Source organism: Suncus etruscus, chromosome 13 (genome assembly GCF_024139225.1).
Source record: "Suncus etruscus isolate mSunEtr1 chromosome 13, mSunEtr1.pri.cur, whole genome shotgun sequence".
Lineage (NCBI taxonomy): Eukaryota > Metazoa > Chordata > Mammalia > Eulipotyphla > Soricidae > Suncus > Suncus etruscus.
Genome location: NC_064860.1, coordinates 94,104,107 through 94,125,681, shown reverse-complemented (window position 1 = coordinate 94,125,681; position 21,575 = coordinate 94,104,107). Strand labels below are relative to the sequence as shown.

The following is a 21,575-nucleotide window of genomic DNA, read 5'->3' as shown; positions in this document are numbered from 1 at the left end:
TAGAGGTAGAAATCCAGAAGCATGTGTTAGAGGTGATGCTGTGGACTTCTGCCCACCCCCACCCCCCAAATGTGATAAGCATGAAAAATGGTTCCACCCTGGAACCACTGAGTGTCTGGGTTCTCCAAAGACAGCTCCTCCCAGGTGGGGCATCTGGGCAAAGTGCAGAGAGTCTGGGCTTGCCATGGTGGGGGCTCGAATTGCTCCCAGAAGCTTCCTCTGGTCTGAGGGGTCACAGTCCCTGCCCTCAGGTTGGCTGTATGGCTCTTCCTCTGGACACCACATTTCAATCCTCTTTGTCACATCCATTCGAGTCCTCAGCACACAACTGGTTTCTGCATTCCAGAAATGTCCATTGAAACGAAGTAATTTTTCTGTCAACGTTCCCACCATTGGGAGAGGTGAGGAATGGAGGGAAATGAAGAGAAAATTTGGAACTTCTTTTCATACTCAGGTTATTTATGCTTTCTAGGAAAACAAACCCTTGTGGATGGTAGTTGATGGAGTGATAATTGTACATAGCCAAGTGTTAAAGGAGATAAGTACCTCCTACTGCTAGTGAGGGCTACAGTCTGCACCTCTGAGGTGTTTATTTTAACACAGGAAAGCAGTTATTCCTCCAAATGTTTCCAGTCATACACAGATGTGCCACTTCTAAACTAGGCTGGGGATAGAAAAGGCAGGATTTCGTCAGGTGAATTTTAGAGTGAAATTCCCCTTCCCTCCCTCCCTCCCTCCCTCCCTCCCTCCCTCCCTCCCTCCCTCCCTCCCTCCCTCCCTCCCTCCCTCCCTCCCTCCCTCCCTTCCTTCTTCCTTCCTTCCTTCCTTCCTTCCTTCCTTCCTTCCTTCCTTCCTATAAACTCTTTTATCTTCTATCAACCTCTCTGATTTTGGACCTCCCCTGGCAATGCTCAGGGCTTATTCCAGGCTTTGCATTCAGGAATCACTTCTGGTGGTGCTCCCAAGACCTTATGGGATGCTGGAGATCGCATGGGATCATGGGGACCAAACCTGGGCCAGCTGCGTGCAATGCAAACGCCCTGCTCTGCTGGGCTCTGCTGTCTCTTGGCCCCATCGATATTAATCGTGCCTTTTTGTTAGTTAAACGATGTATCTTCAGGAGCCGGAATGATAGTGTAGTCAGTCAGGAGAGCATTTGCCTTGCATGGGGCCAACCTGGGTTCCATCCTTGGCATTACATATGGTTCCCTGGATCCTGCCAGAAGCAATCCCTGAGTGCAGAGCCAGGAATACCTCTGAGCACCATCGGTGTGGTCCCTATCCCCAAATGCCTCTTCAAATGCATGAAATGAAATGAATGAAAATCAAGTGCCTGCCTGGCTCTGGGTCTGAGGAACAGGGAAGCATCAGCAGCCGTTCTCCTCGGGATGTGCTCTTCTTCTTTTATTCATTCAGACTTTGTCTTAGGTGGGCAGTTTGTGGGAGGAACTGGACTTCCTGGGGTCCTGGTTTCCTTCCCCCCATCCAGGGGCGTGTCTTATGAAGGTGTGTCTTATAAAAAGGAGTTTGGGGGCGTGGCTTATGGAGATGTGCCTCCCAGGGCATGTCTTACGGTGGCCTGGCTTGTGGTGGTGTGGCCTATGAAGGCAGGCCTACCAAGGTCTTGATTTGTTGGGGGTAGGTATCCTTTGGGGGTGGGGGCGTCTGATGCTGCTTTGAGCCCTACTTTGTGATTTGGGGGAAGATTCTATGATCTGCCTGCCTTATTTCTTAATCTGAAAAGAAAGAGAAAGAAAAACCAAACAGAAACCAGGTAAGCCCAGACATGATTTTCTACACACCGGGACAGAGCCATGGTTCAGTGAAAATTACAAACCCCCACTTATACTCTGTTCAGGGCCACATAGGTCCACATCCAAGGACACCCAGGGTTGCTCGTTGCTGCTGGTTCTCCCTGTGATGTGTATACCATGGGCTCTGGGTGGATATTACCTCAAAACATATGTGCCTGTTTGCAAGGACTAATCCTTGGGTCAGGGTCTGCCTTGGGCGTGTCTGGCTGTCCACCCCCTTGTCACTGTCTCAGTGCTGGGACTGTCCCCGCAGCTTTGCAGCTCCAGCTTTTGCACTCACGTTCCTGGGAACCGTGGAAACCCGCCACTTGTCCTTGATCCAAATCCTTACAGTTTCAGGGTAAGCCCCGTTCCAAAGAGCTGGCGGTGATTTTTTAAACACAAGACCACCTGGATGAAAGGCGGTTAATAAAATGCACAGGGCGTGGAGCCGTCACACTGCAGAGCCCTTCCAGCTGCGGCTTTGAGGCCACGTTTCAAGATTAAAAGATTAAAATCCTTAAAATCCTCAATCTTCCAGCCTCTTCAAAGAGTCAGTCCACTTGGGCAACAAGACGGTGCCAGCAGCTGTCCTGTTCCTGCTCCCCGCACCCCCGTAGCCCTCCATTCCTCCCCCTGCATCCCTCCTTCATTTTGTGGACCAAGGGGGCGTTTTGGGGGGTACATGCAGGGGGAAAACTTTAGGTGTGGCCACAAATCCAGAAGCCCTTTGTGAAAGGCCCAGTGAGATTACAGCAAAGCACATCGGTTAAGGAGGGAATCTGAGGGCAGGGGGATTTTGGGGGGTTTGAGTAGGGAACAGGCTGTAGATGAGAGAGAGAGAGAGACAGAGACAGAGAGAGACAGAGAAAGAGAGAGAGACAGAGAGAGAGACAGAGAGAGGGAGACAGAGAGAGATGAAGGTTGCTGGGCTGCTTACAGTATTTTTCAAACTTGGAGGCACCACACCCAGCAGTGCTTAGGGGCTGCTCCTAAGCCAGTACTCACATAATTTTTTTTCTTTTTTTAGGGAAGGGCCATACTCAGCAGCACTCAGTGGTTCCTGGCTCTGAGCTCAGAAATTACTCCTGGTGGTGCTTAGGGAAATATGTGGGGTGCTAGGGATTGAACATGTGTCAGCCACGTGCAAGGCAAACACCCTTTCTGTTGCGCTATCACAGTGGACCCTCAAGGGTCATTTCCAGCTAAGCTTTGGGGCACCAGACAGTACCTGGCTGCAAACACATGCAGCATGAACTCACCCCTTATAAAGTCTCTTCTTTGTGGGGAGATTATTTACCCCACTTCTGCCTGATCATTGTCCAGTGCATCTCTGCTCAGGGGTTCCCGTGGCCAGACCAGCCCCCACCTTGCCGATGATGCAGCTGCCTTACTCACCCCTTCTTCTGCACCCTGGTCTCCCTCTTCCTCCACACACCCACCTTGCAAGGTCAGGAACTTGTGGACCCCCCAAATCCCTGGAGCATCCCTGGAGCCCGGCCTGGCTGCGGTTCACTCGAGTGAGCCGAGTGTTTGCGGAACGAGGGGCCGATTCAGCAAACATGCAGTGCTGTTTGCCCAGTTCCTCCCGCGCCCTCTGTTTCTTAGGAGACATTGATCTTCCTGACCCCGGCCCTGGCTCCTTTCGGGAAGTGAGGGGAAGCCTGGGGGTTAGGGACAGAGCCCCAGATTGGCAATTTAGGTCAGCCTGCACTAGAGCTGCTTTGGGACTTGTGTCTTTTGGAGGTGTAGCAAAGTCAGTTCTAAATGGATCAAAGAGCATGAAGGTGAAAAAGGAGGGCAGAGGTGGTGGGGCAGGAGGAGGCTGTGTGAGGCCTTCAGTACTGTCCCCTGCTCAAAGCCAACCAAACACATGGAGAAGGACAGACATGACACATGGGTGAATGGATACTTCGACACACTCAGGGGGAAGCCAGACATCTACATTTCAAGGGTGATGGCTGCGACTTACTAGGACATTTTTTTTGTTTTTGTTTTTTTGGGCCACACTTGATGGTGTTCTGGGGTTACTCTTGGCTTTTTGATCAGGAATCACTCCAAGTCATGCTCAAGAGACCATATGTGTTGCTGGGGATGAACCTGGGTTGGCTTTGTGCTTTTATGCTGTGCTTTTGCTCCAGCAAGTTTCTACAACTTTTAGTGACTAAATAGTGGATGAAAATGTTGAAATAGGGCCAGAGAGATAGTACAGTGGTTAAGGCATTTGACTTGCCCAAGGCTGACTTAGGTTCAATCCTCTATGGTCCCTGAAACCAGCCAGTTGTAATTTTTAAGTTCAAAGCCAGGAGTAACCTTGAGTACTGCTGCATGTAGTCCCCAAACAAAAATAAGGAGTTGAAAATAAAGTAGTAAGTTAAAAAAAAGTAAGTGGGACGCGCTTTTGGCAATGCTGGGGAAGGGGGCAGGCTCTTGAACCAGGCTCAGCCACATGTCAGGCAAGCACCTTCACCCCTGTGCCTTCACTCTGGCCTCCTTCATCACTTTATATATATGTATACATACATACCATATTTTCCGGCGTATAAGACGACTTTTGAAACAAACAAACAAAAAAGTCAACCGAAAATCGGAGGTCGTCTTATACGCCGAGTATATCCCAAAAAATGTTTCAAAATGCTGCTAAACGAAAATTGTCTGAATATCGCCACAAAACGAATTTTCCAACTTGATCCCGCACCAATCACTGCAAGGCTGCTCGGACCGCCTCTCTCACTCAGCCAATCTAAGCAGGCTTTTGATGCATGCGAATTAGACAATGTTCTGGACCCGAATCTACACTGTCAAAAGCCTTCTCAGACTGGCCAGAGTCAGAGAGGAAGTCTATGACAGTATAACCTTTGAACCTTGGCTTGTTGTGATTGACTCACTGTGGTACATACAGTTGCAGCACAGGAACGAATATAGCGAATATAGGCCTAAACTTATGTTTTTTTTCTGTTTTGTTTTTTTTTTGGGGTCACACCCGGTGTTGCTCAGGGGTTACTTCTGGCTGTCTGCTCAGAAATAGCTCCTGGCAGGTACGGGGGACCATATGGGACACTGGGATTCGAACCAACCACCTTTGGTCCTGGATCGGCTGCTTGCAAGGCAAACGCTATCTCTCCGGGCCCCTAAACCTATGTTTTAACTGCAAAATTAGGGGGTCGTCTTATACGCTGGAAAATATGGTATATATACATATATATGGCAATTTCCAGAGGTTACTCCTGGCTGTGCTTGGGGGACCATATGAGATGGCATGGATCAAACCTGGATTGGCCTCATGCAAGGCAAACTCCCTGATCACTCTACTGTCTCTCTGGCCCCTTTCATCACTTTGAGAAAGCATCACTAGTGTGTCTTTGTAGAGGCTTGCCTGACTGAGTGATCCCAGATTTACTGAGATTCCCTGAGACCCAGCTCATGTCGCACTCGGCCAGGGTGGTGGGGGGCATAAGCTTTCCCGGGGGCCTCGTGCCCTGCCATTATCAGCGTCCTGTATTACAGAAGGGTGGACTGGAGGCACTGCAGAGAGCAGCATGGGGCTGGGTGTGGGCTGTGCAATGTTTGAACACACATACACGGGCACATACCTGTACAAATGCATGCATGTATCTACACACATGTATGCAGACAAGTACGTATGTGCCTTGTTTCATGCCTGTGAGTTTACACGCACATCTGTGTGTGTGGTTTCACCTGCCAGTAAATCTTGCTTCCTTTCGCTCCGGTTCCTGGATTTCAGCCTCCATCAGGCGTTTCACGGTCTGGCTCTTGCTCACCTCGTAACGGGTGCTGTGGGAACCGGGTCCCTAGATGTGGTTTTCTCTTAATTAGTTGATTATTGGTGGCGGTTGCTCGCACGTCTCTCTCCTTCCCTTTCCCTTTGGGCTGTGCCGCCCTGTGGTGCGCTTGGAGGAATGAGTGACAGGCTGATGCCTAGCTGCGGGTGACTCAGTGAGTCTGGGGGGGGGACCCCAGTGGGTGTGATGTGTGCTCCCGTGTGGTTTGGATTCGCAGATGCTGTGGTGGGGATGGGTGGCCCGAGCCAGATGGCATTTCAGACAGCCTCACCTGTCAGTGCCATTTGTATGTCCTTGAAAAGTCAAAGCGGTCACAGGGCCAGACACCGGAAGTGTCCTGCCTTGGAGGGGCAGAGGGGACATGGTTTTAGTGTTGCAGGGTCTACCCACCCTGAGGGGCTGTCACAAATCTTTCTCCCCTTTCATTTGGATTCAAGTTTCTGACCACATTGTGACCACAACAGACCCCTCTTTCCTTTAAACACACACACACACACACACACACACACACACACACACACACACACACACACACACACACACACGGCTTGGATTTGCTCCCAGGAAACACCTGCCTCCCCCCAACACTGCTGGAAGTGGCCCCCATGTTAATGTTAATTTAAAGAAAGAACCAAAGCTGGGGTCAGAGTGATAGCACACCAGGAGGTTGTTTGCAGACCTGGGTTCAATTCCCAGCATCCCATAGCATCCCCTGAATCTGCCAGGGGTGATCCCTGAGTGCAGAGGCAGGAGTCAGCCCTGAGCACCGCCTGATGTGGCCCCAAAACAGAAGACAATGACAATATTCAATATTAAAAGTGCCACGAGTCAAATAGAAGTCGAAGAAAATTAGCTGTTCAAGTAGACTAGAAGACGACGGGGGTGCTTTTGCCTGGGTACTTATGCATGGATGTTTACACCTGAGTACTTGAACCTGGTACCTGGTGCCTGGGAAAGGTGTTTGGACTTGCAGCTGCAACAGTCAAGGTATCTTGGCAGCATTTGGAACAGGCAGAAGGCGGTGGCCTTGCCTGGGGGAGCCTCAGCCCTGCACTCTGTTTCCTTGATCCATGTGGTGGAAACACCCTTGGGAATTATGGAGAATAATAAGGAGGCACCAAAAATACCACGACTTTGCAAGTGGGGATGAGGGTGGCTTCAAGTGTGTCTTCCAGGCTCATCTGGGAGAGGCTGATTCTGGCCATTCAGGGCTCCTGTGGGCCCTCGGAGCTGAAGGTTTTAGACTCTGCTGCAAAACACATAGACTCCAAGGCACCCACACATGTGCCATATATGCCAAAATGTCTGTATATATGTACACCTGAACCTATGACATGCATCTTCACAGACACACAGTCCTCTGATGACCCTCAGGTGCTGACCCTGCACCTCAGGACATCTGCTTTGGGTTACATGTGACATGTTTTATGTATGTCAGTGCAGTAGCTGTCGATGTGTTTTGTTTTTTGTTTTGCTTTGAGGTCACAACTGGTGGTACCTTGAGATTATTATTATTATTTTTTTTTTTTGGTTTTTGGGCCACACCCATTTGATGCTCAGGGGTTACTCCTGGGTAAGTGCTCAGAAATTGCCCCTGGCTTGGGGGACCATATGGGACGCCGGGGGATCGAACCGTGGTCCTTCCTTGGCTAGCGCTTGCAAGGCAGACACCTTACCTCTAGCGCCACCTCTCTGGCCCCATCCTTGAGATTATTTCTGGTTCTACACTCAGGGATCATTTCTAGCAGGCTCTGGGGACCATATGGGATGCGGGAATTGAACCTGAGTTGGTCGTGTGCAAGGCAAATGCCCTCCCCACTGTGCTATCACTCCGGTTCCCAGGATTTTGTGTGTTTGTGTGTGTGTGTGTGTGTTTAAATCACACCTGGAAATGCTCAGACAGTACTCTTGCCTCTGTGCTCAGGCATCACTCTTGGCTGGGTTGGGGAGACCATACATGAACCAGACTACTAGCATGCAAGGCAAACACTTTCCTAATACTTTCCGGAAAAGAACTTAAGACAGCGGTTGTCGAGTTTCTGGCCCAGCTTTCTATGAAAAGCCTGACTTGTTTCCTGTGCATACATTAAAAAGTGAGTCTGGTGGGGCCAGAGTGCTAGCACAGCGGGGAGGGTGTTTGCCTTGCATGCGGCCAACCCGGGTTCGGTCCCCGGAATCTCATACAGTCCCCCAAGCCTGTCAGGAGTGATTTCCAAGTGTAGAACCAGGAGTAATCATGGCATACTGCTGGGTGTGGCCCCCAAACAAATAACAGAACAAAACTTGAGTCTGGGGTGATGGAGAGAGAGGAGTGTCACAGGTTAAAATGCTCCCCTGCGTACTGTTTCCCCTCACTCTGATTCCATGGATTAGGGAAGTCTGAGGCCATCCAGAGTCTTCAGGAGTGCAGCCCAGAGCTACTAAAGTCATTCTTGTCTATTGGCTCTGATAAAATTTTGATTACGTTCAAGGACTGGATGGACTAAAAAGAAAAAAGAGAGATTTTTTTTCCCCCTACTTGAAATAACTCCATTTTATACATACACCTTCCTGCCTCTCTTGCTAAACAGCTCGCAATTAGTGTGTGGGCGCAGTTATTGATTAATTGATCGCAGACAAAAAGGCCTTTTCCCAGTGTGTGACCGAGAGACCCCGTGATTCCCGGGGTGAGCTCGATCCGCCCCAGACCGGGTGTTCCCCCAACGGTTTGAGTTCCACATTTTCTGGGTCATTGTTAAAATAACATCGCTGAAATGGAATTTATTCACAGGGCTGCTATATCAATATGCCCTTTATTATTTTAGGATTAGATTTCCATGTTGAACAAGAATGTTGTGATTGTCTTTCGTGGGGACTTTATTAGGACGGTTCTAGAATGAACCTTTCATTCCGGCTCCATTTTCTCCTTCATTAACTAAGAGGCAAATTAGACTTGGATTTGGGGCCCCGTCTGCCAAGTGTTATTTTTAGAAGCCTTCCCACCTCTTTCTCCACCCTTGGGGATCTGTTTCCTTTCTTTCCTTCGGTGCTCTCTCTGTCTCTCCGTCTCTGTCTCTGTCTCTGTCTCTCTCTCAGAGCAATCAGAATGAGTGCCCTGTCTCTAGGTTCCTATAGAAAACAGATTCATTCTTTTCTCTCGGAAAAGCCTTTTGACACATCCAAATAAATCCAAGGAGGGGAGGAAATTCTGGAAGGGGAGGAAATGACATGCAAGGCAGCCCTCTATTGACAATAGTACAGACCACAATGTCAAAAAGGAGAGAGAGGAGAGAGAGAGGGGGTGAAAGAGGAGAGAGAGGGGCCGGGTAGGTGGCGCTGGAGGTAAGGTGTCTGCCTTGCAAGCGCTAGCCAAGGAAGGACCTCGGTTCGATCCCCCGGTGTCCCATATGGTCCCCCCAAGCCAGGGGCGATTTCTGAGCGCATAGCCAGGAGTAACCCCTGAGCGTCAAACGGGTGTGGCCCAAAAACCAAAAAAAAAAAAAAAAGAAAGAGGAGAGAGAAAGAGAGAAAGAGAGAGAGAGAGAAGAGAAAGAGAGAGAGAGATGAGAGAGAGGAGGAAGAGATTGAGGAGAAAGAGAGAGAAGCAAATTGCCTGCCCTAGAGACAGGCAGGGTGATGGGTGGTGAATGTGAGGGAAACGGGGGACATCAGTGGTGGGAAGGGTTTGTTGGTGAAGGACGGTGTACATTATATGATTGAAAACCAACAATGAATAAATTTGTAACCACGGTGCTTAAATAATGCAATTAATAAAAAAAATAACCAGATAAAAAGATTACTTGGTTTCTCCATAGTAATAATTCCTGTGCTTCTAGCCACACCAGGAACTGGTGGCCAATATTTCTACATCTATATCTATATATTTACCTGGGACATAAATAGAAATCCAAATCCTGTCTCAAAACTGTTGGGCCTACTACTTGGGCAAGGAACTGGCTGTCACTTGGCACCAGCTACAACCAGGGAGCAGGAGACAAGAGACTTGGGGAAGCTCTGTTAGGAATCAACTAAGTTTTTGCTTGCTATCTTTCGAGGATTTAAGTGTTTGGGCAGAGTGGTGGGAGGTGACATTGTCCCACACACAGGGGTCCCAGCAGCCACATCTTTCTTCATGGCTCGTAACATCCTAGGAGGTGCCTGTGGTTCAGCTATTAAGTCAGCAGCACTTGAACCGGAGAAGCTAAAGTGAACCCCGAGTTTTATACATATAGTTGTCATTTAGGGAAACAGTAACCTTGGTGTCTAAGGAGTAGACATTCTGTTTCCAGTCTGTTTGCTGGAGTTTTGTGCAACTGTTAAAAGAACCATTGCATCTAATCAAAAACCAGTAGCCAGATAAGTTCTGATAGTAGTTTTTTGTTTTGTTTTGTTTTGTTTTGGGGCCACACCCAGTGGTGCTCAAGGGTTATTCCTGGCTTTGTGCTCAGAAATCTCTCCTGGCAGGCTCGGGGGACCATATGGGACACCAGGATTCGAACCAACCACCTTTGGTCCTGGATCGGCTGCTTGCAAGGCAAACGCCACTGTGCTATCTCTTCGGGCCCCAGAGCAGATTTTTTTAAAAATTGCTTTATTTAAACACTGTAGTTTTAATACAAGGTTGTTCATAGTAGGGTTTTATTTATTTTTTTACAGGTACATAGTTGTTCATGATTGAATTTCAGTCCTACAGTATCCCACACCCTTTGCCAGGGCACATTCCCCCCACCAGTGTCCCCAGTTTCCTTTCTGCCCTCCCCACTGTCTTCTCCCCTGACTGCCTCTACAATAGACATTTTCTCCTCCCTGTCTGTCTCTATCTCGGTCTCTCTTTCGATTTTTTTTTTCTTTTACACACCACGGTTTGTGATAATGTTCCTGAAGAGGTACCATGCCTGTCACTTTATCCCCTTCCAGCACCCAGTTCTTGTCCAGAGTGATCATTCCCAACGCTCATTGTCCTAGTGCTCCCTTCTCTGCCCTCACTGTATCCCCTGCTCTTGGTGACAAACTTCCTCTCATGGACAGGTCCTCCTGGCCCTTGTCTCTATTGCCTATAGGTATTAATACCACACTATCTTTTTTTATATCCCCCAAATGGGTGTGGTCATTCATTCTACAAGAGGGAGGATTTTTAAGTGACTTGGAGATGCACAGCCTTTCAGAGGAACGGGAGGGGGGGCAGTGAGTGCTTTGTGGCTTTGAAAAGGCGGCAAAATTTGCAAGACCCTTTCTTGGAATCGCCTCTTCCTGAGCCCCTGGCAGGCTTGTGGGAGCCAGAGCACCTCACCCTGGCTTTGTTGGACCAATCCTGCAAAGATGGGGTGTCAGGACAGGAATGTGGCTGAGTCCCAGCTGAGGGGAGCTGTTTGCATTCCACGTTAGCGGTTGTTTAGACAAGCAGTTGTTTAGCCCTTTATTCTTGTCCAGGCCTGTGGGAGCTGGGAGCTGAGCCCCAAGGTTGAACAGTAAGAGGGGAACAGAAGGCGAAAGTTCTTTCAGGGCTTCTGTCTCTGCTCTCTGAAGCTCTTTCTCTCTCTTTTCCCCAAACTGTCTGGTTTCCCCATGTCCCTTCTTCCTGGGAGGTGTTTTTCAGAACTGAACTTTCTCCCCACCCTGCACATTTTTTTTAAAATATGGAATGCTTCACGAATTTGCATGTCATCCTTGTGCAGGGGCCATGCTAATCTTCTCTGTATCGTTCCAATTTTAGTATATGTGCTGCCGAAGTGAGCACCATCCTGCATATCTTATATGAATTTTCTACTTTATTTTGGGTGGTTCCACCCAAATCAAAAGCCAACTGTAACAGTCATGATAGCAGAAACATCAGCCACATAATAATGGAGAGAGAGAGAAACAAAACGAAATGACTCAGAGAAATGTGCTCCCTGCTAGGAATGGGGAGTGAGGTCTGGGCACCCTGAAAGGTGTTCCTGAGGGGCTCAGAAGGTGGATGTGTTTATTGAGCACCTACTAAGCACTGAGAAGTCCACCATTATTGGAGCATCTTCTACTTAGCAAATTTGGGATTCAGTATTGGCAGTTTTGTGGAGTGAAGAGGGGCTGAGGGTAGTTTCATACCATACCTGGTGGTGCTCAGGACCAGATCCCTGGCAGTGCTGGGGAAACCTCTGTATTATCACTTTGGTTCCCCCAAAACACTTTTTTTCATTTTGTTTTTTGGGCTACACCCGGTAATGCTCAGGGGTTACTCCTGGCTATACGCTCAGAAATTGCTCCTGGCTTGGGGGACCATATGGGACAGGGGGTGGGGGGTGGGGGGGTAGCATGTGCAAGGCAAACACCCTATAGTTGCTCCACTGCTCTTCCCCCCCCCCACTTTTTTGGGGGAGGGGCACTTGCTGTGCTCAGGGCTTCTGACTCTGCTCATGGATCATTTCTGCTGTCTTGGGAAACCATATGGGATGTCGGGGCTCAAACCCGGGTCAGCTGTGTGCAAGGCAAATGCCCTCCACGATATTGTTCAGTTCTGACACTGAGACACCAACTCAACCTCTCTCCTATGGCTCTATCCACTGTGTGGGGCTGGTTGAGAGTTGGGGACCATAGGGCAGGAGACACATAGACGGGGTGTCATCTTTGGGAACTAACTTGTCTGGACTCTCACACAGCTCCAGGATTTTTTCCGCTGTGCCATGGGTACATTTCAGTGTTTGTGCCCTTCAGTTTGGGGGCTGTCATGTCAGTTTGGGGACTGGCACGTGTGTCCCCGTGTCACTGAGCAGGAAGTACGGTGACTCTCCAGGGGTGTTGGCTGAGGACCTGACCTTGAATGGCCCCATGAGTTCTGCCTGCCCAGTTGCCTGTCACAGTGAGAATTTTTCTAGGGGGTGCCGCTTGCCATTATTCCTTGGGGTGGTGGACCAACAGACCCCCCACTTTAGAACCAGAACCCCCCCCCCTGCCAACTCCCACACATACATTCTGTGAAGGCTGTGAAGGTGGAAGGGGACAGGGAAAAGAGTCATCATGGAGAAAGCATAGGGTGTTCAAGTTAATACCTAGCGCAGAAAATTGGTTGCTGTCCCCCCGCAAAAAGAAATCACAATCAAAATGGACAAAAGTTGTTATGAAACCCATTTCCTGTGTTTAAAAATTTGGGAGGCTGAAGAAAATCGAAGCATTCAAAAAAATACAAGCCAGCTTGTGGAAGCTGGAAGCTAGAGCTGCCTGCCGGCCTTGCCTTTCGAAAAGGCCTTAATTGGTCCAATTGACCTTCTCGGCCGTATTTACAATTGCCTTGAAATTGTAAGCAGATGTTGGAAGCCCTTTCTGGAATAGGCCCCCGCAACATCTGTTTCACTGCCGCCTCTGCCCACCAAAGCCGCTGTAATTAGCGAACCCCCTAATAAACGCATCTCGTCTGATGGACCCAATCGATCGGATTTCTCCCCAAGGTACTGTAGACGGCCTCGATCCTTTTATTATTGGAACACATTTTTGCATTATATTTTCTAGCCCAACACACTTGGCCTGCCCAGGATGTACCTATCTCCCACCCTTATCTCCCCTTCCCATGATAGATACCCAAGATAGCTATCATGCATAATGAAGAAGTTTCTGTGGGGACTGTAGAGCCCCTAATAAGGGCTGTAATGCTGGCATGCCCAAATTGTGCAGAGTCTGGAAATGTGCTAATGAGTCTCTGACCCACTAGTTTCTGGTGCCCTCTCGAGTCTATGCAAAAGCGGGGAAGGAGAAAGTGGGAGTCCCCAAGGCTGGGAGGATTTTATTTTCTCATTAATAGGCATCATCTCCTAGTGCATGGAGGTAGTGGGGTGTCCAGTAGCATCCCTCCATCCCCGGTTGCTCCTGCTATCCACATCTCGCTTTATTGGGGTGCATTGGTCTCAACTGATGAGGCCTCAGGGATGTGCAGTTACTGTTTGCTCAGGGTCCACATGACATTGAAGCTCATGTATGTGCTGTGTGTTCCCTGGATTCGGACGGATGTCCCAGGCACATCCCCCACTCCAGTATCATGCAGAATTGTTTGCCTATTCCTGAAAGCTTCTCTGCACTCATGGGAGGCCACAGTCCTGACTGGAATATTCTAGAAGATTTTTTTTTTAGGAAGTGGCATCTCAGGCAGAACCCTGGCCAAAGGGGGAAAAATGGTCCTTTTCCCTTTTGTTTTACCCCTTCCCTTATATGTTATGTGTACCACATACTGGGGTTTGAAGGGCACCCCTTAACTTTGGTGCTTGCAGATGTTCTGGGCTCAGTGCTAGCTTCACACCAGGTCCTCGGGCCCCTACTGGTCCAAGGTCACACCAGCGTGGGCTGCCCTAGAAACATGCCCTGGGACATAGACTTTATGTTATTTTGGTTTTTTTTTTTTTTTTTTTTTTTTTTTGGATTTTGGGCCACACCCAGTGGTGCTCCGGGCTTATTCCTGGCTCTGTGCTCAGAAATCACTCCTGGCAGGCTCAAGGAACCATATAGGATGCCAAGGATTGAACCTGGGTCAGCCACATGCAAGGCAAATGCCCTCCTTGATGTGCTATGTAGGTCTGGCCCTAGACTTTCTGTTTCTGATCAGCTGCCAAGATAGATTGTCTTTTATTTTAGTGCTGTGTGTTTGTGTGTGTGTGTGGGGGGGGGTGTGTCTGTAATTTTTTGTTTTTGGGTCACACTCGGTGATGGTCAAGGCATACTTCTGACTGTACTCAGGGAACCCTGTGGGGTGCCAAGGATCAAACCCAGGTCTGGCTGCATGCAAGGCAAATGCCCTCCTCACTGTGCTACTGCTCTGGCCCCAGGAATGAGGCTTGAAAGGTGAATATTATCCTACAGAATCCCGGCCAGCAGTAATAGCTCAACAATAGCTAGACTGTTCCATAACGTTCTTCTCTATCCAGAGTGCTTCACGCCCATAACCATAAATGTCCTTTTGCATTGCCAGAGTTTCTCAGATTTGATCCTTTGGTTTACCAAAAGTGCATATATCTTATTACATAATAATTCAGATGGAAAAGAGTTTTGACTTTCGAGTGTTTTTTTTGTTTCTAATTACTTTATTTAAACACGGTGGATATAAGGCTGTTCAATATACAGTTGTTTTTATTTTCAGAGATACAAAATTATTCATGATTGAGTTTCAATCATGCATTGTACAACACCCTTCACCGGTACACATTTCCCACCACCAATGTCCCCAGTTTCCCTCCCATTCTCTCTCCTCAATTGACTTTTTAATGCCTGGAACTTTATTTAAACATTGTGATTTACATAATTTTTCTTAATACATTTGTTTCAATATTCCAACACCAATCCCACCAATTCCACCACCAGTGTGTCTTCCTCTCACCAACATTGTCACCGAATTTCCCTTCCCCCCAAAGCCCGTCTCCATAGCAGACACAAAATAATTTACTTAATCTTGCTTGTTACAACATCTATCTCACAATGGTGCTACAAAAGTCATTGTCTGAGGATTTACTGAGCTCTTTGGTGCTCCTTGCATTTTCTGTGTCACTGTTTTCACTCACAGAGCATAGTGTAGTTTCATGCAACTTTCCCATCTCCTTTGCTGTGTCCCTACTGGGCTGTCAGTTCTGTGACATTTGGAGATGCTATGAGGCTGCTGATGTGGCTGCATGCTCCAGGAGCTGTGGGACTGGGTGGTCCAGCATCTTGCCATAGATTACTCATGAAGCTGGAGCATTTATGGCAGAGGAAGTCAGGTGTGGGTGGGGATGCAATCTTCTTCTAAGATCCTGAGATCTTAGCCAGGGACTAAGATCTTAGCCAGGGACTTGCCTGGGTTGCCTTAGCAATGGCGTCTCTCCCCGGATGATGTTTCTTAACTTACTGTCGATCGTTCTGGATGCAATGCTTTAAAAACAAAGATGAACTGAATTTTGTTTAATTTCTAACTTTCTGTAGTCACAGAAGAAAGATACAAAGATATGCTATTCTCCCAATTTTTAGAAAAAATATATTCCTCTTTTGTTTGGTTGGTTTTGGGTCACAACCTGCAGTGTTCAGGGCTTAATCCTGGCGCTGTACTCCTGGAACTCATATGAGGTGCTGGGGACTGAACTGAGGGAGGCCCAGTACAGAGCAGGCACCTTAATCCCTGTACTATCTCTCTGGTTTCTAATTTTAGAGATAGGTCATTTTTCTATTTGGGAATAGTGATTTTTGCTTTTAGCTTTATGTAAGTGTGCCCAGTTTTATGACCTAAAAACTTGCAATAAAATTCTCACCAGGCTAAGTTCATCTGTATGTTATTGTTGGTTTCTGGAATCAGCCCATATGCCCTGCTTCTGTTTGTGAGCGAGTTAAGAGCCATCCTTGCCCTTTCATATGAATAATGAGGTCTTACGGAAGATTAGAGTGTGTTGATATTTTGAGTGATTTTCCCCCCTTTTGGAAAGCACTTCTGAGGTTGTGTTAACAGATCACAAACGGACCATTTACCAGCAAAATAGCACTTTTGTTATTCAGTAGCCTTGGCAGCCAGTGAAATCAATGTTAACTCTAGAATTTATCATTCAAGTTCACAGGCAGTGGTGTACTTTCATTTTGAGTTTCACCTCATGTTAGTAACCTTGGGTTGGAAAACGCACATGGCACTGTGACAGATCCATGTCTAAAGAGTCTCCTTGGATCCTTTTTGAAATTTTGTTTAAGATTTTTTTTTTTTTTTTTTTTTTTTTTTTTTTTTTTTTTGTGTTTTTGGGTCACACCCGGCAGTGCTCAGGGGTTACTCCTGGCTCCATGCTCAGAAAGTGCTCCTGGCAGGCACGGGGGACCATATGGGACGCTGGGATTCGAACCGATGACCTCTTGCATGAAAGGCAAACGCCTTACCTCCATGCTATCTCTCCAGCCCCTAAGATTTTTTTTGTTTGTTTGTTTTTTGGGCCACACCCGTTTCATGCTCAGGGGTTACTCCTGGCTAAGCGCTCAGAAATCGCCCCTGGCTTGGGGGGATCATATGGGACGCCAGGGGATCGAACCCCCGTCTTTCCTTGGCCAGAGCTTGCAAGGCAGACACCTTACCTCTAGCGCCACCTCCCCGCCCCTTGTTTAAGATTTTGGATCACACCTGCCAATGCTCAGGCTTACGCTGGCTCTTGCTCCTTATGAGGTTTGGGGGACCCTATTGGATATGTTGGGGATTGAACTTGGGTTGGCATGTACAAGGCAAATGCTTTCCATGCTGTGCTCTCACTCTGTCCCCTGCCCTGGGATTTTTTTTTGGGGGGGGGATTTTTTTTTTTTTTGGTTTTGGGTCACACCCGGCAGCACTCAGGGGTTACTCCTGGCTCTATGCTAAGAAATCACTCCTGGCAGGCTAAGGGGACCATATGGGATGCCGAACCAATGACCTTCTGCATGAAAGGCAAATGTCTTACCTCCATGCTATCTCTCCGGCCCCAGAGATTTTTTTTTTTTAACTAAAACTTTACTCATTTATTTATTGATTGGTCCCTGGACCACACCCAGTGGCACTCTGGGGCTACTCCTGGCTTTGCACTCAGAAATCACCTGTGGGTGTTAGCACAGCAGTGGGCTGTATGAAGCTGGACCCTGATCCAATTACATGTAATCGAATGATAGACATGCAGAGATGGTTGTCAACAATCCTGGAAGTTGATTCCCATTTATTGGTGCCGTGTTACTGCTTAGGAGAGAAAAGGGTTTATATGTGTGTCTGGAAGGTTCATATTTCTCTCAGCTGCTGAAACAGGGACTCCAAAGGAGGTCACTTAGAACAGAGCATTTCTTTTTTGTTGCTGTTGTTTTTGTTATAACACCCAGTGGCACTTACAGGTTACTCCTGGCTCTACATTCAGAAATTACTCCTAGTGTGCTTGGGGGACTATATGGAATGCTAGAGATTGAACCCAGGTTAGTCGTGTGCAAGGCAAACTATGCTATTGCTTTGGCCCAGAACAAAGCATTTCTCTCCATTTGGAGGCTGCATATTTGTTGTTTTTTTTTTTTGGGGGGGGGGCAGGTCACACCCAGCAGCGCTCAGGGATTACTCCTGGCTCTATGCTCCGAAATCGCTCCTGGCAGGCTCGGGGAACCATATGGGATGCCGGGATTCAAACCACTGTCCTTCTGCATGCAAGGCGAACACCCTACCTCCTATCTCTCTGGCCCCGAGGCTGCATATTTGAATTGAGTCTTAGCAGGGCCAGATCCTTCTGGAAGCACTGAGGCATCTCTCTTCTTTGCCTGTTGCAGCTCTGGTGATTTGTAGATTAATGGTTCCAATAACTTCTCCCTTGGTCTTCCTAAGACCACTTCCTTGGTATCGTCTTCTCTGCCCTGTCACTCAAAAGGAAACCTGGCCCTGGAATGAGTCTGCTGAGGCTTTGAGGATGATCAGAATTTTTTGTTAGTTTGTTTTTGGGCTACACCCAGTGGTACTAAGGAGTTACTCCTGGATTTGCATTCAGCAATCATGCACGGCATGCTTGGAGAACCATATTGGGATGCCCAGGATCTAACTTAAGTCTGCCATATGCCAAGGCAAACGCCCTACCAACTGTACTATCACTCCGGCCTCAGAATCTTTAATCATATCTTCAAAGTCCTTTTTCCAATCCAGTCACAGAGGCTGAGGCATAGAACATGGAAGTCATAGACCGGCACACAGAATTGGTGTCACCACCCAGCCTGTGGCAGGAGGGGTGCCCGTATTTCTCAGGGGCTGTTGGACTGTTACTGCCACTTTGTGGGGTGCTAGCGGGGAAATGCTGGCCTGCCTCCCTGCCTCCGTGCATGCTTTGAAATCAAACTGCTGCCTCCATCACATTCGTCCACTCTGGGGGAGATAAAAAGACCTAAAAATAGTTCCTAAGCCCTCTCAGACTTGGAAATTGGCCCAGATTCTCATCTTGCTGAAGAAACAGGCAAGGGAACTTTGGGAAGAAACCAACTACATGAATGTCATTACTGAAGGATCATTTGGACTTAGTTTCAGGGAATATGCCCAGTATGGCTTCCATACATGTTTTGCTGCCACTTCCCCCCCCCCCCAAAAAAAAAAAAACGAACAAAGTACCCCCCAAACAATCCCCTCCTCCCAGTGAAAGAGCTTGGCTGGGCAAAAGTGTGGTTGAATTCTATCAGGCTGGGACAAAAGTGCCTTTAACATCTGAGTCTGAGTAAAGACTCAGGAATATAGCCGACCTGTATATATATTTTTCTAAAATGTTGCGCATGTCTGTGTGTGTGTGTGTGTGTGTTAGGGGATCTATTGTAAAATGTAAAAAGTGACTATTGAGTTCTTTGTGTTTGTCTGATGTGGATCTTTCTATAGACAGCTTTTCGGAGAAAGAATTATTATTATAATATTATTATTATTTGGTTTTGGGGTCACGCACTCAAAAAAATCGCTTCTGGCAGGCTCAGGGGGACCATATGGGATGCTGGGATTCAAACCACTGTTTGTCCTGGGTCGGCTGCGTGTAAGGCAGACGCCTTACTGCTGTGCCATATGAGAAATAATTATTTAAAAATAAACAAGTTTCCATCTATCCCTGCAGACCATTTTGCAAGTTTGCCAATAAGAGTTTGTGCTAATAAACGCCCCTCAACGAAGTGAAGCAGAGCATGCGTTTCATCTCGGCTCATCAAGTGTTTGCTCAGAGGTTTAGCATTTTGCTCTTCTGATTCCTTTGGGCAGTTCCCTGTTATGGACCGAGCAAGGGGCCTTCTTTTGGTGTTGCAGTTTTCAATGTCTAAAAGATGTCATGGCGTGTATTTGGGTGGCGGGGGTTGAGGCAGGGGGATGCATTGCCTGACAGACAGGGATTCTGTTGAAAGGTAGAGAGACTGGGGAGTTGGTCCATGGGTTGAAACACACGATTCAGATGTGGGAGCCTTGGTTCAATCCCCAGGTCTTCATGATTACCCTAAATACTGTTGGTTGTGTCCTCTGAAAAGGCTTCTCAGATGATCAACTCCTACGTTTTATAGGGTGCAATTTTCTTTAATGCCCTTATAAACAGCTTTCTGAACCCTTGACTGTGAATCTTAAGGGCCTCCTGGTTGGGATGCATTTTCCCTCAGCAGATGAGTTCTCCTAGTTCATGAGGGAAACAGCTTAGATCACCACCTAAGCCTTCCTGCTTTTGTTTATCAAAATTTCACTGGTAAATCCAGTGGTCCTCTCCTGTCTTGGACCAGTCCTTGTTCCTGTTTTACAATGGGGCGGGGTGAGGGAGCAGAATTATTCCCTTGGTCAAAGGGTTAACCCTTGAGAGCATTTAGTCCTTCTGAGTATGAAGATTCACAGGCGGGCTGTGTTCCAGAACAGTCTTGTGACAGTGGAGGCAGGGAAGATGATCTCTCCCCTTTCGGCTAACCCTAATCAGGATGAGGGTTCAGGAGTGGCATCGGGGAAGCAGCCATGGGCATATGGGCACGACCCTGTTAGGCAGCTGGGCTGAGAGGAGGCCAGGGCTGACTGGAAGATGAAGATAAGCCGGTGACTTCTGAGTGAATCTAACACCGGGAATCAGTGCTTGGAGGCCGTGACTGGTGCACAGAGAAGACTGCAGGAGGCCTCCCGGGGGAGGAGGGCCCTATCTCTGATGTGCCAGGGCTAAAAGTGTCCTGGTTCTAATGGTGGCTGGCAAAACCCGGCATCTTAATTGATGCCTAATGAAACTGCTGGGAACAGTTGATCCAGAGTAAGAGTTCAGTTGTTAAGGGGTTCGTGCTCCTGGGATGTCGGATCCCAGTCTACATTGAGAGACACCCAGGTCCCAAATCTCATGAGCTGAGTGCTCAGCTGAGGGGATGAATCCAGGAGTGAGAGAGCGTCTCTCTGCAGGCTCAGTCGTCTGCAGCTTTGAAGGAAATTTCCAACTCTTATTTGGAGCCTTGGGCAAGGAGAGACGAGTCCCCAAATAACACTTGCAACTGTAAGCTAGAGAAATTGTTGCAGTGAAAGCCCAGCATTGACGAATGCTCTGGATTTAATCTTGCTGCTAATAAAATGCATTTTACTTGTCAGTTGGCTTTAATCACGGAGTTGACCCGAAAGGTGATGGCCATGATTGCAGCTTGATTTCTGTGGGATTCCTAGAGGCAGTACGGCAAAGCTGCCCGGCTCCAAGAAATTCTTGGCATAATAGGAAATTAAAGTCTTTGTCACAATATTTAGAAAAGACAACCATTTGCTGCTTTCCCGATCATCTGAGTCAGGCGCTTTGGAATCCCCTGGCTTTAATTCTTGGAGGCAGTTGCCAGCTTTGCTGGAAGTGAGTCGGGTGGGCTCCATTCCTGGCTCCTTTCAGGGTTCCAGAAGAGCACATTGACTTACTTGTCTGGATGCTGATGCAAGCAGGTTTGAGGACTGGGTGATAGCAAGCCATTGGCCTTCTTCAGAGGCCAGGCTTCTTTAGAGGCAAGGCTATGCTCCAGCTCTTCTTTGACCCCTCAAAATCATGGGATGATCATCCTAATATTTAGGAAAACTTGTTCTTCTTTTCCCACTAGAAGAAGATCCTTCTGAATGCAAACACAAAGCCATGGTAGTAGTGGCAGGATACAATGCTTTTCGATCTTCCTTCCAACTCACCTTGTTCTCAGAATCAGGCCCACACGCGGTCCTTCTGATGATGTGCTGGTCACATTTGGCAACTCTCGAAATAGGTCATAGGTCACATTCACACGTGGCTGGTGCTTGTGCTCTCATTAGCTTTTGCTCACAAGTTGTAGCCTCTGGAGATAGCTTATCTGGCTCATGGCGTCCCCAGAGCTCCACCCAGCTCATCCTTGAACGTGCCTTCTCTTTTCTGACATACTTCACTACACACCTTTCATATGCAGAGAAGAAAATTTGCCACCACCTGTGGCATCAAATAATCTCATGGACGGAAACAAGGCGACTCATGTGACCATCAAGTGCTCATGAAGATCCCAAGCCCGTCCATGATAAATAAGAAATGCGGCATGTTGTCCTCAATCTGGATAAACACCAGAGTGAGATTTCTCAGAGTGC

General features: G+C 47.9%; 1 protein-coding gene and 1 non-coding gene across 2 annotated transcripts in view; one reads left to right on the top strand and one right to left on the bottom strand.

Moving 5' to 3' along the window:
• The window catches only part of HLCS (holocarboxylase synthetase), a 115,064-nt gene that overhangs the window by 50,174 nt on the left and 43,315 nt on the right, over positions 1–21,575 (top strand). The gene's annotated exons all lie outside the window — the stretch shown is intronic.
• Positions 11,206–11,312, bottom strand: LOC126026586 (U6 spliceosomal RNA). Its single transcript, XR_007501810.1, has one exon. It is a non-coding gene; the product is annotated as a U6 spliceosomal RNA (small nuclear RNA).